The 19,154-nt window shown below is 37.9% G+C and overlaps 1 protein-coding gene across 1 annotated transcript in view; it reads left to right on the top strand.

Annotated features, from left to right (window-relative positions):
- The first annotated feature begins 1,713 nt into the window (after positions 1–1,713).
- The window catches only part of LOC145933075 (melatonin receptor type 1B), a 168,590-nt gene continuing 151,149 nt past the window's right edge, over positions 1,714–19,154 (top strand). The window contains exons 1-2 of the mRNA XM_083032524.1: positions 1,714–1,738; positions 3,979–4,039. The gene's annotated coding sequence lies outside the window, so the exon portion shown is untranslated. The remainder of the gene's footprint in view (positions 1,739–3,978; positions 4,040–19,154) is intronic.

Raw genomic sequence — 19,154 nt, 5'->3', positions numbered from 1 at the left:
CAAAAGAATTGCAACTTATGAAAAAAAAAAAGAAATAATAAAATTTTTGAGTTATTATCGAGTCTTTTTGCTATAAAGCGAATAACGTTACGAATAACGCTTTATTCGGCAAATATTCGATGAAATAAAGTATGCCGATGTATGACTTTTAACTGTACTGTGAAAGTACCGTATATGCACAATGGGGAAGTTCGTCATATAAACGCGACGCATTTGCATTTTGTCGAATGTATTGCGGAAAATAAATTACATTCGTGATTCTGAATCGGTTGTTACTGAAAAGAGTTATTGATATACATACATCTCAGTGTTTCGAGTTATAACTCTTTTTTAGAAAGCCATCGCCGGCTCATCCGGGAAACGAGTGGAAATAAGGACGATCGTTACGGCCTCGGTTGCATCATCATGGGGGAACGCGCACCGGATATAAAACCGTGAAAATAAAAAGATTTTCCGCGCGAACATCCCGGCCGCGCTCGGCTGGCAGCTTATCGATTTACTCCACTTAGAGTCCGTTATGACGATAATTGAATTTATATTGTCAATTTTCCGCCGGCTGTGCTAGATCGGCGGATCGATGGGTCAATCTGCGCGACCGTGAACCATTTTGCGGAACGATAGCTTATCGCGAATACTTAATAAGAAGGGGGCGAATTTATCCGGGACATCGATAGGAACCGCTCCTCTCTAGCGTGAAACGCGGTTCGTAAACATTATCGCGCCGCGGTGGATTTATTACAATTGGCTCCCTCTGATTGGTTAATCAAATTACGGAAATCTAGATTCAACGCTGGCAAGTATAATTTGACTGGTAAGCACTGTTCCGCATGTATACGCGTCTTTGATTCAATCAACGCCAATCTGTGCGATTACAGGTTCAATGCGCGCGAATCGAGGGCAGAGATGCATTTCAAGGCTCGAAATATTAGAATAAAATATTAAATTTATAGAATTTATTCTATTATTGCGTATGCGTTTTTCTTATATATGAATTTTATATTGATATACTGGTTTGGGGGAGGGGGCTATGGTGAAATTTTATTTTTAATTCTCGTGCTGCATATTATACATACACACACATATATTATATTCTTACTAGAACAACACAAGCGCGCCATTCTTCGGTTTTATGTTAAAAAAAAATGATATTTAAAAAAAATAATATGAAGTTTGTTTAAACTCGATTAATATTTTTTCACAGAAATTAGCTGATTAAAGCGTTAATTTGCTAATTAAAATTTAAAATAATAATATGTTAAAAAATTAAAATAGTAATATGTTGTAAATAATATATTATAATAACTTATTCTCGATTAATATTTTTTGACAGAAATCAGCTGATAACTGTCAAAAATATTAATCGAGTTTAAGGTATTATAAGATATTATTTAAAACATATTATATTATTTTAATTTTTATAACATATTATTATTTTTAAAATTAATTAGCAAATTAACGCTTTAATCAGCTGATTTCTGTCAAAAAATATTAAAAAAGCAAAAATTTGCTAATTAAATTTTAAAATATGTTATAAAAATTAAAATAGTAATATGTTGTAAATAATATGTTATAATATCTTATTTTTGATTAATATTTTTTGTGAGGTATGCAATATAAAAACATTTTTTTCTAAACTATATTGTTTATGAGATATTCGACATATGTATATACATAATTTGAATATTTTGTTTTCAGATCAATGTGTGCTGTGTGTACAACTCCGCTATTGTACGTATCGGTGAGTGAGAAACTGTTTATTTTATGACATTTTTATAACGGTAATGAGGGTGTATATAATATGTTGAAAATATATGTTGAACTATAATATGTTGAACATCCCTTTCTAAAAAAGTTAAGTCGATTCTCGCAAGTATTGTTGCATCTTTTCAGCGATGCTGATTGTCTGTTTCGATTCGCATTGTGCGTTATATTCGTAGCATCGAGAGGCTGTCATCGCGAGGATTAGTAGTTTAACAGTTTGTTCAAAATAAAATAAAATAAAATAATATGTTTGAAAAAATATGTTATAATACTTTATCCGCGATTAATATTTTTTGACAGAAATCAGCTGATAACTGTCAAAAATATTAATCGAGTTTAAAGTATTACAACATATTATTTAAAACTAATATTATTATTTTATTTAATTTAATTTTGAACAAACTGTCAAACTGCTAATCCTCACGATGACAGCCTCTCGATGCTACGAATATAACACACAACGCGAATCTTGACAGCCAGTGAGCATCGCGGAAAAGCGACAACAATAAACTTTGATATATGCGAGTATCGATTTTACATATCTTTTTTAGAAAAGGAAAGGTTTCAGCCTTTTTGTCGCGCAATTACTTTGCCATGAGCATAAAATAATAAATACGAGTCAAAAATAATAAAAAAATAACACGCACTTTATATATCGTAATTTTATTATGCGCAAAGTAAGAATGTAGATAGATTAAGTAGTACGAGTCAACAATTTCTCACTATGGTTAGTCTTTTTGTCGCGCAATCACTTAATTAATAACATAAAATCATTAATGCCAATCAAAAATAATAAAAAATAACACGCAATTTATATATCATAATTTTATTATTCATAAAGTAAGAATATAGATAGATTAAGTAGTACGAGTCAACAATTTCTCACTACGTTTAGCCTTTTCGTCGCGCAATTATTTAATCATTAACATAAAATCATAAATGCGAGTTAAAAACAATAAAAAATAACACGCACTTTATATACCGTAATTTTATTATGCGCAAAGCAAGAATTTAGATAGATTAAGTAGTACGAGTCAACAATATCTCACTACGGTTAGCCTTTTCATCGCGCAATCACTTAATCATTAACATAAAATCATAAATGCGAGTCAAAAACAATAAAAAATAACACGCACTTTATATATCTCTTTCTCACTAGACAACACAAGCTATTTTATTTAAAGATTTAATTTAATTTAATTTTATTTTATTTTAAACAACTGTCAAAACTGTTAACCTTCGCGATGACAGCCGCTCGATTAATATTTTTTCACAGAAATCAGCTGATTAAAGCGTTAATTTGCTAATTAAATTTTAAAATAATAATATGGTAAAAAATTAAAATAGTTATATGTTGTAAATAATATGTTATAATACCTTATTTTCAATTAATATTTTTTGACAGAAATCAGCTGATAACTGTCAAAAATATTAATCGTGTTTAAAGTATTATAACATATTATTTAAAACATTATTTTAATTTTTATAACATATTATTTTAAAAATTAATTAGCAAATTAACGCTTTAATCAGCTGATTTTTATCAAAAAATATTAATAAAGCGAAAATTTGCTAATTAAATATTCTAACTTATATATTTATATTTATATTGTGTATGTTATAATTTGCTAATTAAATTTTAAAATAATAATATGGTAAAAGTTATAAAATAGTAATATGTTGTAAATAATATGTTATAATACCTTATTCTCGATTAATATTTTTTCTTTCTATATCTTTTAAAGCTATATCTTTTCGAACAAATCTCCTTCGAGTTTTAATTAATTATTAATATTAAGTCATGCGTATAGTATCGCGCGCGCGTTATTAGAGTGCAGTTGCCGATATTTGTAGCCTCGGCCATTACCGAAACGCCGCGAGTATCAGGCAGTTGGAGCTGCGTCCCGCTGTGATTAATTAGTAAGCATAATCGTTAGAAACCATTTCTAACCTTTGTATTGTAATATTTATCAATCGCATATCATAATTTCAACGTTAATATGTAGTCGTAATTGTTCGAAACGCATATTTCGCGAAAAATTCGATGCAAAATATCTTGCCAACATAACCAAATTTAATCTGTTTTCGCGCGCGCGAATGTGTTACGATCCGTGGATATATCTATCGTTAATTCTAGCTTACATATTTATATTGTGCATGTTGTAATGCGAAATAATAAGATTATTCTAATATATGTATGTATTTTATTTGTTACAGGTAGCATTGCGATACACAGTGCGATTGACGCGTCGTGTCGGGAGTGCCGTGTAAAGTATCGGTGAGTGAGAAATTATTTATTTTATAATATTTCTATAGCGGTAATGGAGATATATATCATATGTTGAAAATATTAAAATAGTAACATATACAGAAAAGCGGCAACAATACATGCGAGAATCGACTTTGCATGCACTTTTTAGAAAGGGATAATATTAATTGCATACACAAAATCTCTATTTAAAATGGCTACGCAATTGTTTTTTTATCATAAGCGCATCGAAACCGATGAAAAAAAATATCTCGCGGCGTGAGAAAGTTCTTTTTTTTTCACGTGTCGAGATACGTGCAAAAATAGAAACGCACCTGCAGATGTGCATGTTTCATGATCTTGCCTCTCGTGTATCGAATATATTTATTTTTCAATGGCGAGCTCACGAGCTCATAGCACGCGAATCAATTGCTCAAACGCATTCACATACTTGCTGTAATAAATAAACAATAACTTTATATATTAAGCAAACGAAAAAAGTTATTGCAAGATTTTGAAAAAATGAAATGAATTGAAGAATATTGCATAGGGGTATATGCGAGTAAAGAAAAAAGAAGAAAATGAAATGATTGTCTTACAAAAAAATAATATAATAAATTTAGAAAAAATTAATCAAATTTTAATCAAAGAGAACTTATTCTTTGCAGACGCATATTATTATTTATTATAAATATTTATTTTTCATGATAAATAAGTGTAAAATATATTTATTAGGATAAATATAAAATATATTTGATATTTGATATGTGCAAACTCCAAAATTCATATATTTACATTACTTAATGTAATGGCATTCTTTGAATGAATTGAACTTGAGGTTTTTTTAACTCATTATGCAAGACTATACAAGATTTAGCTAGTTGATCATATTACTTAATAACTTCCTAAAAGAAAAAAGAAAGACGTAACACGATTATTATATCAGAATATTATCTTTGCTGACTTATGTCATTATTCCTCTTAGCGCTGCGTGTCTACCGTCAGCTATCTTAAATCAATGAATAATTTTGTAATGAAGGTTCAATAACGGGATAGGAAGAGGCGGAAGACGAAGGGGTGGCGGAGAGAAGGGTGGGTGGGTGGGAGGGAAAGTAAGGATTGGAGAAGCTGGGCGCATGTTGGATTAATTAAGTACGGTTCACTTTAGCGCGAGCAGAAACCAGCGCTCGATGAGGAACGCACCAACTTGGCAGTGTCGTAAATTTGCTCACCAAGATCAGAAGATTGGTGCTCGTCCAGAATGGCGAGCAGAGGGATAGAGAGAGAAAGAGAAAGAGAGAGAGAGAGTGAGTGGCGGCGGCGGTGGCGGCGGTAGCTGATTGGTTTCTCAAGTGCTTGCAAAACATTCACCGTTGAAAGGCTTTCTAGTCGTGTGCTTCCGTCGTCATGGCAATCTCGAGATCGTTCCAGTTTTAAATGCAGATATATCCGCGGCCACCGCGCGCACGCGCGCACCAGACAATACGCATTTAATGTTGGAAGTCAAATTTATTTGCACACCGACCAGCGGCGATAGTTCGCTAACGATGAATACCCGCTGGAGGTAATTAATTCGAGATTAAGCAAAGCAGGGATACTTGATCCCTGAAAATTAGCGAGCAAAATACGAACGCGCGTGCACAATTATTACTTTTGTAATTCATTTTATCAGGAATGTTTTAAAAATTAAATGTATATACAAATACAAAATAAGATAGACTGCGACAAAAAATTCGGTTAGTATATTATTGATATATTTTACACAAGAGTGAAATTTTTTTATAAATTAAAATACAGTGGCAGGATGTACCCATGGTTATAAATATAAATGAGTTTATATACGCTACAGTCTGCTTTGTTATAAATATGCATTGGATGAAAGTTACATGATTCTGTTATGAATATTAAACTGAAACTGCACAAAATATCACTTAGAGTCACAGATTATTGAAATTGATTGATTGAACAATTATTAGTAAAATCACGAAAAAGCAAAGAGCCAAAAAGCTTTGTGGGAGAATCGATTCTGTACACCATACGGTGCGAGGGGTCACAGACACCAATTGGATGTACAGAATACACATACATACATTTTCTATATATTCAATTTTTTTTTTTTAATCAAAGAGATTATATTTTTCCTTTCTTGTTATTTTTGATAATAATATATAGCATGTGTACTTCTAATTTTCAAATTTTAAAAATTACATAGGTAAATATTGTAATATATACATACGTTTTTTTATAATTTCTTTTTCACTCTGCGGTTAAAACACCAAAGAAAAATAAATATACGAAATGTGATGGGCACATTCAATTCTTTTTTTTTTTTATTTTTTTTTTATTTTATTTAATTGTCGCTAAAAAGCTCCGACCAGGTTTAAGACCAGTACTCGAACGAAACGGCCAAGCGAAATGGCAGCTTTCGAAAGAGATTCTAATCGAACACACGGCGCCAATAAATCCAACAAAAATTTCACATGTATGGGGTGTACACGAGCAGGCTCGCGTGTTAACGAATAGGTTCCGGAGTCAAATGAAAGGACGTAACACAAGCGCGGCGCCATGTGAAATTTGGACGTTTGACGTTTTCCCCCTCGCGCGCCTTGCACCGCCCGGAATGATTTGACTGCGCCGACCAAACCTCGCTTTGAAGTCTTTCGCCCGCAAATTTTTCGCTCGACGGCGCCGTTTGATCATAGCCATCGTATGCGTCGCATCGGATCGCTTCGCATCGAGACGCATCGCGCGCCATTTTTCGCGGTGTGGGAACGGAACGGACCCGCGGCAGAAAATCGCCAATTTAATCGGACGCTTCAATTAAAGCGCAGCAGCGCGGCCAACGTTCCTTTGGCTTTCGCTGTAATTGTCACAGGACGGAACGAGAGACTCGCGACCGATTCTCGTTAATTGAGAAATAGCCCGATCGCGGTCGCGACGAGAATGTAATAAAACATATATAGTGGCGAGACGTATGCGATGACGTTCGCCACCTGCATTATTCATGCATCGTTGCTTCTTCTCGACGAAACTCTCGAAGAGAACTTTTCAGATTTATATGAATTCCCGAGATACCAGCGAGAGAACGGGTAAGGGAGTGTAGAACAGGAAAAAAAGAAGAGGGAATATCGAGAATAGAGAAACGGGGGCGTCTTTCTAAAGATCCGCGCGCAACGATGACTTCTATAAATTCAATAGGGCTTCTTTTTTTCCATCCGTAACTCTGCCTGGCTTGCTTCTCTCGGCGTTTCTCTTGAATTTTATGTGCCATTATGTGTGTTGGGATTCGCGGTTTGTTCTGTGTCGGTACGGCGGCGTTTCCGGGTCCTGAGCTTTGAACTGTGGGCTCATCAATTTTTATCAAGAGCAACCATCCCGATCGCGCTTTCGCGACGTCGACGACCAATGTCGTCTAGATTGGCGCCCTTATTTCGTTCCCCGCGGAAAAGACGACGCATTTCTTTTCGATAACTGTCGTCGTAGAATGATTTGCGACCATAACCGGCGCAGACAATTCGTCGATTCGGTCGTTAATGGATTTTTCAACCATCGTTATTTGGATGGCTTGCTCCGAAAAAGAGATTGTAACTAAAATAATGATTCTTGAGCTATCGAGATGATTTGTTTTGATATATTCCAATGGTAGATATTAACAATATTTTTCGAGCTTTTTCACGTCTTTGTATATAGAATAATCTTTCTGCTAATAATTTTTTTCAAGTACCAAAATCAGCAAGAATTTTTCATATCGATAAAATTTGAATAAAATCGAAGGATACCGCGATCTCTTTCCTTTTTTTTTTTACAGATTATCGCTAATTCTTTAGTATGGATTTACTCACGTCCAATAATATTATATATCGCGGTATATTGACGGTAAATATCGATCTCATGGGTGGGAGGGCCCTTTAGTAAAGCCGGGCTTTAACGAGCGTGCTCGTTCTGTCGGAGTTAAGCGAGTGTGACATGGCCGGCGGCGCTGCACTTAGCGGATTTACATCGCGGCCAGCTTCCTCGTCGGCCCCGCCATCGATTCGCTCTCGTGATCTCGCGAGGCGAGCTTTGGGCTAGCTCCAGAGGTGCGCAACTCAAATATCGAACACAGTGGGCCATATGCACCTTAAATGTCTAAAATCGAGCCGTAATATTATAAAGGTTTCACGATAAATAGATTATTTACAGTGCAGGAATCTGGGCTTTTAGAAATATTAAAATTTTTAAGTTGTTAATTTTGAAAAAAAAAAAAAAATTTAATGGATAAAAAATGTCAGAAAAAAGAAAAAGTGCATTATAGTATCTCGTTTTTAAATCTTATATTTAATTTTATATATTTTGTTCTGTCTCTCTCGATTTTTTTTTATATTCATATGTATACATTAGAATATTCTATGGTTAAAAGCAATATTTCTGTAAATTTGAACATTAGATTTATTATGAGAAGGCAGATTTATTATGAGAAGAAACATCGAAGGGCCGTACGGCCCACGTGTTTTGCGCACCGCTGGAAAGGGCTAGCTGGAAACATGAACGATTAAATCCGCCGGGGCATTATCCGTCAAAGCGGCCAATTGAATGACAGCATCCGGCACGGGGCAAGTCGTGTTGCTCACGGGGTAATTTGAGGGTGTCGCGTCTTACCGTGGATCGGCCTGACGTGAACGATTATCTACCTCTCTGCGGGAAGAATCGCCCGAGTGAGAATACCGTAATCGATCGAATTTCATGGATCAGCTTTGATCGCTTGGAGAACATTTAATGTAATTTAATCTTTTTGATTTCCCCGAAGACGAATATTTTTGTAAATGTATATAATCACAAGGCACTACTTTGTATTGCGACGATGGTATATATATCAGAAAATTATATGTGATTTTTACTAGAAAAGCTTGCATATTTTATACAGAAATTATGTACTTTGTGTTATATGTAATTTGTGGAGTATCAGCTTTTTCACACGTATAAAGAGATGAAGATATCCTGCAAATTGTCAAAACAGTTTTTGTAAAAAATATTCAAGGCTACTAAAGAGAACTAAAAGAAATATTTTTACATTCTGATTTTATTATATATTTATTGCATTTCTGTACCTATAAATAATATCTATTAATAAGTTCTTTTTTTTTTCTCTCTTAAATGATAATTAGTTTTTTAGTTATTAATTTATACGTGTCAATTTTAAAAGAGTCACAATGTGTGCGATGGGATGCTGGAAAGTACCACAGGGAACATCGATCTCCTTACGAAGTAGTTGCCTTTAAGAATTGTAGCGACCTTGATACACGCGAGAGGCGGCGTGAAACTCGTTGAAACTTAAATTGAAGGCAGTCTTTGCTTCATAAACAACTATTAGTGGCGCCGCCCGACTCGATTAATTCTCTTTTATATTTCCGCCTCGATAACATGGTTGAACATTTACGAGGTCTTTGCTAAAGGCAATCGTTTTCAAAATTATCGATACGTAAATGAAACAGTCGATGAATAGATTGCTTTATTTATTTTATGATCATTATATCAACCAATCTCTATTCAAAAAATAAATTTATAATAAAATGAATTTTTGATTATAGAATAGACTGATAGAAATATGCAAAGATATAAAAAATGGAAAATAATCTCTACCATGAAACAGAATTTTAGAATCATATATTAAAATATCTTATACATATATTTTTATACTTTTCTTATTTGTATTTGCAATTGTAAATCTTATGTTCCCTACATAAAATACTGAGAATGATATATAATCTATTAAATTACAATTACACTTTTACATATATATCAAAGGATCTTTTAATATTTTTTTTCTTATCGTTTTTCTAATATTTAATATTTGTGATTCAAGTACTCGCGTCATTTTTTAACGCTTGACATGTATCTATTGTAATAACAGTCTTACCTCGCGCATATTCCATCGTCATAAGTCGCAGTACAGGTGCTTGAAGCGAATATCTCAGGAACGCTTTGGATAACCGGATGCCGTGGCACGCTTTTAAGTAGGAGGGCTCTATCCCGACCGTTCACCCCGACCACTCTCGACCGCAATTTCAGCGCGCGGCGACGCGACGTAACGACGCGCCCTTCACGTATTCCGGAGCGTCTGCCGACGATGTCGTCTATACGCGACGACGTCGTCGCCGACGGACCGCCTGGACGTCAGGAAAACTGACGAGTCATTCTGCGTACACATCCGATGATCGTATATATATTCCACCCAGTTGAGTCGCGAGTAACCGTTCGTAAACACTCCGTAAAAGGCGGTAATCAACGGCCATTTCGCGATGCATCACCGTTGGGACGTTAATCGATTCGTTTGATAGTAATTGCAGATACGATTGGTGCGCTCGCGAGGTGCCTGTATTATTCATGAGGGACTCGAATAATCGAACAGATACGCGTTACCTGCGGACGCGGAGGATTGACGACGAGAATTTTCACAACCGCGCGCGCGACTCGTTCTCCACGATGGCGTTTGCCAAATGCGCCTCTCGGATCTCGATGAGGAGTCCGGGGCGGACAATAATGCGGCATGCCTCTTGAATATCGCTGTTTTACCCGATTCCGAAATTGCGAGCAAAAATTGGATCTACTTTCGCGGAATATAGGATCAAATACCGGGTATTGTCCATGTCGCTCCCTCTTCGCGGAATTTATCCTCGATGGAGAGATCGCATAGCTACCCAGAAAAATATTTTACAGACATATATTTTAAATTAGATATTTTAAATATCTAATATTTAAATTTAATTCCATTTAATTTAATTTAAATATAGTATATTTTGTAAAATATATACGCGCCCTGCAAACAAATTATATAATCTCCATGAGATATATCTATTTTTCCTATATTAATATAATTTGTTTAAATGTTACGCGTGTGAAATTTCGTCATCGTATATTAGTATTGCTCTTCTCGATAATATAAAATTCGTTCAGAACTTTTGTTGAATTTGCATAACTGACAATGAGCCTCCTTGTGTGCTTGTTAGTACTATGATGGTCATTAAATATGCAATACGTTGTGTGCTCTCTATATAGCTACGTCTGTACTCCTTTACTTCGTTATGCTACTGCATTTCTCTATGAGCCCGACCTGAAAGCGCTTCATGTTAACCCTAACGATAACAAGGTTCCAATAACCAGAAATATCAATGCGAGGCTATTTTGTGTGTATTGTAAAATTTCATATTCTGATAGCTATTTCCAGCCACCAACGATTTACTCGGAAATAATATTGTGTTATAAAAGATTATTGGCAATGAATAACCTATTGTTTTTTAACGTTGAAAATTTGAATTATATAAAGGTTTTGAAAAATACAAGAATGAATGTATATATCAATTTTATTTGCTTTAATTCTCGTAAAATATTCATTATTTAATATTGAAAATTAAGAACTCGAGAATTCTTTTATGTGCAATTAACTTTCTGATTTTATCAACGGTATAGTATTGTATTGGGTTATATGAAACGTGCCGATTTTCGTTCGCCATTGTGATATATCGGCCGGTTATAATAACACTTTGGAAAAGAGGGAGAACAAGAATAAAATCTGAGATTATCTTTATTTATGAGATATGTTGCGGCCGATTCCGCGAATCGGCCGCCGAAAGTAAGGACCGGTTTTTGGGCGGGCAAGCGTCTGCGGCGCTATTTTCTTTACGACCGTCCAACGTTTGCGGTTATTTCAAGAGAGACAGGATAGCTTGCTCTTCGAGAACGCTTCGGACTCGTGTTGCGCGCGTGATACTGCGGAACTCTCGTGGAACAGATCATTGGCGATGGCACGCGGATCTGGCCGTTTTCGACCTGAGTAAATGCACACATCCGCTCGTAGTATCCCAAGGGATATATTTATCCTTTGCCGATACAAACAAACGGTCTGGGATGCTGAGATCGTGCCGGGCTTGTCTGTATTCTATGCGCGTTCGCGAACTCGGAGTACAGCGAACTCGTTCGTTGTTGTTTCTACAATGTCCCGATTGTGTCTGAAAGCATTCTTATTTTTAAACGCCAAAACACGATCTTATGTTCTTATGTTAATCTTGAATTCTGATTTTATAAATGCATTTATGGTATCCATTAGCGTCCTTCGGTCGGTGACAGTCTTTATTATATAGTATATAGTCGAGATGAATAAAAAAATCGCAACATTCAGTCAGAAGTTTTATACAATATCGCCGAGGTTGGGTAAAGTCAAGTGGGCTAAAACTAAGTTGATTATCTTAGAAAGTATTTTTTTTACGAACGCATTCTTAGCTTTCCGATGCTAAGAACGATCTTTCGAATTTGTTGTCGTGGTAGTCTTCTGCTTCACTGAGTGACCAGAATATCTTGTCGACCTTCCTTTGTTTTGCTATAGGTATATATGTATGTACATTGGAAATCATCGTCCTTTCGTGAAACAATGGGATGGTTAACCAGTGCGCCGATTTTAAATATGAGATTTAAATTGCAATTTTTATGATTTGTTCACACTGTGAATACCTACATCTTACACGTATTTTATTTATATACATACATATATATAATAAAATAATTATTTTAATTATTAAAAAGAGAAAGAAGGAGAGAGTAATATAACATTAATAACATTTGACAATTAAACTATGTATATATACACACATACACACACACACACACACACACACACACACACACACACACACACACATATAATTGTAGTAAAGTAATTATAATTAAATATTTATATGTCGAGAGTTAGTTGAAAGCCCAATTCAATCTCCATTGGAATTGGACGTGTAGATTTATGTTCGAAGAGGTTCATTCGCTCGCAAATATACAGTTTCAAAATGTCGGTTTCGGGCATGAATGGCTGCGAGTTCGTTCGCTCTTGATGACCGTACCCATTACAGCGACTGCATTCGTTTGCTCGTGCTCGATCGCCCGTGTTCGTATAGTATAAATGCACCTTTGGCTCTGCTGGAATACCTGATGCGCGCACATCTATAATTTCACGCTCGCGTGTCACCGATCCGTTTCATTTCCCATCGAGCTATCATCCGAGAAGAATATTCATCATACTCGACGCCAGTGCCGCGTCAGGAACTCATCATCAAGTTCTGCCAGCGTAGTTCGATCATTCACACTGTCCATCAGATTAATGATAATACTCTATCTCTTACGCATGGATCTGTCGCGATGTTTGCATGATCTCTCGCGAAATCGCATAGTCATACTCGGTCATACTCTATGCGTTTGCAATGCTGATAGCAATAATCACGAGATGACACAAAATCATCGTTGAGATTTTGCAAGGATTATGTATTTGATTAATGCTTGTACTATTCGATGATTTTGGAATTCGAATATATATTTGGCAAATTGATATCGAAACAACACATGAATTAAACAAGCTATAAACGTACATATTAATTAATTATCTATATTTTATTATTACACAGATATACGACATCCCGTATTGTCGAAATAATATCGCGTGATTGGTATTTCAACTTTTACAGTTATATTATAAACGTTTATTATCAGTAAAATAATTTCAGTTTTTCGCGCAGCTATAATTTTCTCAATAATAAACAAGTCTTTATTTTACCTTGCCTCACTTGGGCGGCTTTGCTGCCTGTGTTCATTTCTGTTTTTTACTCACAATAATTCTTTATGTTTTCGTCACAGAGAGGATATAAGAAAATAAAATACAAGCTCCGGCGCTTGGTGCACTTTAAGCTGCTCTCTCTCTCTTTCTCTCTCTCTCTCTCTCTCTCTCTCTCCCTCTCTCTTTCTCTTTCTACCACAATAAGAAGGAACGGTCGAAGCGATTTCGTGGCGCTTCCACGTGTAACCATTTTTCATCTTCTTCGTTCCTGAAACTGGCCAAAGAAATCAGCGCGAGTGTACGCTGTATCGCGATTCGAAACGCCACGGTGGCGTACGAGGAGGCATCGAGACAATCCGTGAACGGCGAAACGCGGGGATGTGGTACACCGATAAGATGGGGTCCGCTCATGTATCAAATTACGACAACTTCATACCCACGCCGGTCGTAAGTCAGGCTATTATCTCCATTATTGCCATCTTTTTTTTCTCGGACTAGGTATATATAAACAGCCCGTACTCGTACAGATAATAGGCACATTCCCCGTCTTCTCTGTCGCGCGGAGGACAGATCTCCCTCCGTGAGTCTCGACGATCTGGTCGTTTGATCCGCAAACATCTGAATTTATGCGGCCGTGATTGCCGTCGAGGAAGCTTGCGCGAAGACTATTACATCGTTATTGTCGTCGTTAGACCTTTGTCGTAGCTCGCGCTTTTTGTCCCGCGTCGACGACTTCCTTCTTCGATAAAACGCAGCGCGTTTGCGTGATCACGCGAATGCTCGTGAGAGTAGCGAATCGGGCTACAAGAGCCTGCGCTTCCTCAGCGTGGTCATTAAAAGTGAATATTGTAATAAACCGGTTTATGGTCGCCGTACGCGAAGGGGAATGGATTAAATCGCAAGCACCTTAATTCTATTCCGCGACACGCAGGCACCCTGTTAGATCGCCGATCAATATATTTATGATCGCTAAATAGGGAGCCGCATTTGTAAAGGAGATTAGTTGGCGCGCGATTGTTAGTTTGTTTGAGAAGGACATTGCAAATTTTTTTTGTAGGGAAATCCGGTCTATGGTTAATTGCACGTATGGGAAATTCATGCACTACTAACTTGATAGCATTCCCGTGAGATCTAATTATCTTTTGTTTATTAATGAGAAAATACAAAGGACCGGTTTTGTTCCTTTGTATTTAACAGATGTAATGTTTTTCGACTTTGTGACGCGAATGTACGATTGTCCTGTTTTTATTCGATTTTTAATGCAAACATTTGCGGGGGTCTGCTCTTGAAACGAATTGCGCGCTAAGTACTTTAACGAGCGAAATCCATTCCAACTAATTGCATTATTCGCGATATATATGGATTAACAAAGTTAGCAGCATTAAAAAAACATAGACTGCAGTTATTTGCAGTTGTTTGGAATCATGACGACGTTAATGCATTTTCATGTACCGTGTATAAAATAGAATAATAAATTTATTAATCTCTCTTAGAGATATACCGAGCGCACATTAAAATCTAAATTGAAAGTAATGACATGGATAATTTCTCTTTTAATTTATATTATTATTTAAAATTCCAATAGGGATAAAAGTTTCAGTAACACTTAAAAATTTCATATCAAATTACATCTGAAATATACAGTTGAAATATAAATTGTGCAAAATTTGCACACATTTATATATGCCTGCATTGATTTTATTATGCAAAGTGTATCGATATAAAATTATTATTTTTGCAATATAAAATAATTTATTTGTATGTGATTGTTGATGACAAAGTATACGTATAAGAAAAAATAACACTGTACATTTTCCAATATATGAATGCAATTAATTATCTACGTGATATCTATATAATAAATGATAACATGTTTTTCTCTAATAATAACTTGTAAATAATTTAATAATGTCATATTTAAAAATGGATTCTAAAATACAGCTGCTTTATCCTATTTTGTTTTTATAAATTCAGTTCTGACAATATACATAAATACAATTTGATCGAACCGAACTAGGCAATCCAAGCCGGTGAAGTTTGGTCGTAGAAATCGCTATTGAAATATCCGCGACGTGACACGCCAATTGTTTTGATTTCCACGTTTTCTCCCGGCACGTCGCAGTTTTATCAATGCGGTCCTTTCGAGTAACATCCCGTCCGCCGTCCGTCGTATTCAGCTGATGTCGCAGGCCTCGTCCGACTTTCGAGAACCAATGCAGACTACCGATGCTGCCTACGTCGCGTCCCGCCAATTATTCAAATTCGAAAAGATTTCCGCCTCGCCGGCGGAAGATGGCAAATATTGACGAAAAATATCAAGCCTTCTCTTGTGCCTAGCCATCGCGTCGCATCGTGACTGACGGTGAAGTCTCGTCCGTTTCATTGCGGATGCGAAGGTCCGGGCACGTCTTCTACCCTCGATCCACATACAAAAGCGAGCGCCTGATAAGGGGTTCCTCGGCGACGACGCGACGCCGTCAGAGAGTACGCGTCCGAAATTTCAACCGGAGCCGGAGAGAGAGAGGCCAGATGTCCCGTCCGATTTCCTTATTATCGGGGGACCCGCGAACACGTGTGTATGGCGCAACGTAACGCGGATGCAATGCGGCGCAACCGCAACCGCGTATGCACATTGCAGATGTATACGGGGGATGAGCTCGTGGGAACGTAGTCGCATGCGGTTCGATCGCTACGCGATGGACGTGCTATATCGGTTACCGTCCACCGTCCACCATGATCGCGTCGCCATAGCCGTTTTGCATTCGGCCGACGCAGGGCTTAATAGCCCGACGCCCCGACTTTATTCTCATGAGACCAGCGCGCGTTCCCTTGCACGCGATATCTCTCGCGTTACATCCTTCCGCCCTCCCGCTCTCTCTCTCGTACGCCGACGTAAAAGCGCCCCCAATGACTTTTAACGAGGGATCTATATGGCGAATCGAGGCCGAGGCCAGGATGAATCGGCCGCTCATGGCTAATTTTAGGAGCTTCGTGTCGCTCGCGGCTTTAGGCAACGTGATCTTCTCTCTCTCTCTATCTCTCTCATTCTGCCCAAGATCGATAAATGTTCACTATGGGAAAACGGATAGAAGCGAATTACTCTGTCGTGTATGCGTGTATATGTTGAAAGTACAGTTTCCAACAAGTTTTCACGACGATCTCGTATCACATTTTCAATCCTTACAACAGCCATGTCGTAAATACAGTTTGACTTTTCTTTCGATAAAAAAAAATCCTTGCGAAAAAGATTTTTGTTTTTACTCGCGGATTAAACAAAAAAAATTACTTTTAAATTTCAATCGAGGACATTGCAATAATATTACGAACGGTTGTCGTGTTAAAACGTCTGGCGAATCACTGCCTTGTAATCTTACTTTGCGATTTATATCAGGGTCAGACCGGTTTGCGTTAAGGCGCTTTAGCTTGTCGCCGAAATCCGCGTCTGGGATTCTTCTCGTTCATCAGAAAGAAGTCGTACCTCGGATGAGATGAAATTTCTCTCTCTTTAGGTATCTCTTCTCTTAAAAAAAAAAGAGAAGGAGAAGAAGAGAAATCATTTATGCGCCAAATATACGGGACAAAATCGTGATATGGATAATGAAGTTAAATTTTTATTTTAGTATTTTTATGTATATCCGTACTTTATATGTTTGTTCTCGAGCTTTTCATATATTGTTATCGCAAATTTATCCTTTATTAACGTCACGAGGTCCTCGCGTTTTACTTATGGCCTCATGTAACATCTGTTACACGTACACGTTCGGCGGGACATGTTGCGGCCGGTGTAACAACCGGCTGCGATCGTAAATCACGCTCGCATGACTCAAAATCAGCGATTTGCATGGCGAGTCGATTGCGTGTGAGCATAAAGGGGGAAAAGGGGAATCCCCTCGCGCGTCGCTAATTCAAAAAATCGCAGGGCAGTCGACGGGACCGTCGGTGCAAGGAATGCAAACCGGCCACGGAGATTTCGTTGAGTTATTACGTGCCGAAATGCGACGTGCAAAGCGGCTTTGAGGAGTCCTATCTCCTCTGAAAGAGAAAGAGAAATATAAAGACGGAAGCGCAATTTACCGGCGGACGAAGAAGGAGCAGGGAAGGGTGGGAGGAAAAAACGAGGAAAAAAGGAGGAAGAGAGATCGCGAAATTATAGCCACAAATCACCGGTTACCGATGTGAAGGGAACTCATCATAATTTTTGTGCAGAGAGAGGGAGGAGACAGAAAGAGATCCAGTCGCGTAATGATTGCTTCCCGGACGTGCTTCTTGAGCTTAACGAAAAGTTGCGGACGCGCGAGAGATTCATGCAAGTTTTACGAACGAAAGAGAGAGAGTAAGATCATTGCATTCGCGTCAACCGCGCGTGAATTTCACTCGGGGAATCGATAGGTAAACGTTTACACTTTGAGACGGAACACAGATCGGAGCTTACAAAGGACAATGCACACTGCCTGTTTCAATTCTGTGGACAAAGGGTTCGGGAGCCAACGATTTATCCGATGGGATAAAAGATGGAAAAATTTTTAGTATTAAATAAAAGAATTGTGTGCGCACGCCAATATTCTCTCTTACGCGAATTTAATATCATTACAAAGTCTACAAGAGCGGCGAGGGTTTCCCAGGCCTCGCTCCACGTTATTTTGCCTTCATTTTTTCAAATAGACCGCCGGCAGTCCGTCGACGATTCAACGGAAGCGACGTCCACGGTTAACATAACAGGGAGCTTCGTGTATTTTCCGCAAAAATTCGCGAGCTACCTTCTGCTACTATATCTTTGTACATGTATATATATATATATATGTATACATATATATCTTGCTTTCCTTCTCTTCGCCCGTTATCCAGCATCCAAGGTGCTTCTCAAATTTCCTCGAGCCGGTGCCGCGCAAAGTAAATTTGCTCTATGCGCCGTGTGCAAAGCAGATTCGTCCTTTATCCCCGCGCCAGACACGAGATTGCCTGAACCATCGAGAGAGTGCGAGCGGGCAGAAAAAGGGCTAAGGAGGATGAAAAGCGCGGACATTACAAAAATTTGTTTATGACGGCGCGTTCCAGCACGACACGGTAATTAGCCTCGTAGAAGTTATTTCAGAGAGGCGTCGTGCCGTTTGACTGGCGTAAGCGAAATATTCCCCCGGCTTGTGCCCGACGATGCGCGCGGCTTTTAAGGCCGTCTTCTCTCTTTCTCTCTCTTTGCAGCCTTGGAACAGCAGCCGCTCGATATCGCGCCGCTGACTTTCGGACCTTCATCGTCGGCTTGTCAACGCTCCCCCGGCGCCTACGATATTAAATTTCGCGTCTCTCGGTGTGCAGCAAAAAGAGAGACAGAGAGAAAAGAGAAAGGGGGTAAAGGGGAGGAATCAAGAGAGATAGAGTAAGCGAGATCGTGGGCCTCTTTTCACGCGGGACCGATACATTTGCCCGAGCCCCGGAAGGAAGGCGTAATGCCGCGGTGCTTTTAAGGCAGCTTAGAAGGGCACGACGAACACCTTACCGTACTCCCACGGCTTACGGCTTACGGCGGGAGCTCGAATGTTATATCAACGGGATTTCGTTTCCAACGTCGCAGCGCAG

The sequence above is a fragment of the Prenolepis imparis genome, unplaced genomic scaffold, assembly GCF_030444845.1.
Source record: "Prenolepis imparis isolate NDT839.2.m4 unplaced genomic scaffold, iyPreImpa1.0 SCAF_2, whole genome shotgun sequence".
Lineage (NCBI taxonomy): Eukaryota > Metazoa > Arthropoda > Insecta > Hymenoptera > Formicidae > Prenolepis > Prenolepis imparis.
This window is presented reverse-complemented; position numbering and strand designations above follow the sequence as displayed.